Consider the following 1,438-nt stretch of genomic DNA (forward strand, 5'->3'; position numbering starts at 1 on the left):
AACAAGTCAGGTTCCTCTAACAAAAACCTAAAAATACTCACATTTATAATATTATTTTACACTCTGTAGGTCTAAATATTAATCAAAGGACAAAGTAATACTGTATTTAATAGTTTGTTAAATTGTAACATGATTCAACAGTGCTACACTCTTTATATGCTCCACCAGCTAATATCTCCTAACCAGTTCAATAAATAACAGTGATTACATGGACTTTATAAGATTATTTTAATTTAAACTGATACATTATATTCTGCTCAGATCACATTGAGCTAAATAAGATCAAATCTGCTGACTTGTGTTGTAGAATGAGACGTTTTCCTGTTTATCTTCTGTTAATAAATCCATAACACAAACAGCTTTTCTGACATTATTTAAAACATTAGATAGATTATATAAACTGTAAAATATTAATAATTGTGTTAATATTATTATTATTAATATTTTTTATGATTTATCCATCTTCAGTCCTTTTTTTCTGCTCTGTCATCAACATGTACAGTAATAGGAAATCCAGACTCTTGACCTTTTTGCGTTAGCCGTTAGCTTCTCCAGCCGATCACACGGTCACGTGSTWTCTGCACACTCCAGCTGTTCTACATAAACTCCTTGGCCAGTACCCAGATGTGGTTTGGTTTATGTAGCCCCAATCTATCAGTGCCACACCAGGCCTAGATGTGGTTTAGTATGTGGTGCTGGCCCATGTGTGGACCACCTCAGTCAAATCACATCTGGGCCACCAAAGGACCGTCACCATTTGCAGTATCTGGGCCAAGTGTTAGTACACTGTGTGGGCCAGAACTGGGCCTAACACATTTTGTTCTCTGTGTATGTGTAGGGTCCAGGTACAACAGATAAAATATGAACTGTCAACTTCAAAATATTTAAACTTTCTCTTGAAAGCACCAGTCTGCTCTGATTGGTCAGCTGATAAGAGCGAGACAGTCAAACGAGGCACGCCAAACTACACAACAACGCAATGTGTGTTTTATAATGTCTGTGAGTAAAGACACTTTTTTAAAGTACACTTAGTAACTCTTAGAGGTTTTTCACACTGGAAAAGTTACATAAAGCCCTGAAGATAAGAGAAAACCTTCCAAAACTTAATATGCCCACTTTAAGAGGGGTTTTATAACAACTAAATGCAAACTTCTGCAGAAACGCAACTGAACTTTCTGACAATCCTCTGGTTCTCTGTAAAGTAGAAATTAACGATTCGTTTTGTGCTCCACTTCAGAGGTCCCTCTGATGAGTCCCGCTAGAGTTTGTCCTGCAAAGACCCTAAGCTGTGCAGCAAGAGGACAAAGCAGAGGGGGGGATTAGCGCCCCTCCTCTCRCTCTGCTGCCTCTTCATGCACATAGTGTAACACACTCAACACAATCAAACCACTCTCACAGTGCGACACACAAACACAGCCAAAATGTCTTTTTTTTTTTT

This window comes from Austrofundulus limnaeus, unplaced genomic scaffold (assembly GCF_001266775.1).
Source record: "Austrofundulus limnaeus strain Quisiro unplaced genomic scaffold, Austrofundulus_limnaeus-1.0 Scaffold184, whole genome shotgun sequence".
NCBI lineage: Eukaryota > Metazoa > Chordata > Actinopteri > Cyprinodontiformes > Rivulidae > Austrofundulus > Austrofundulus limnaeus.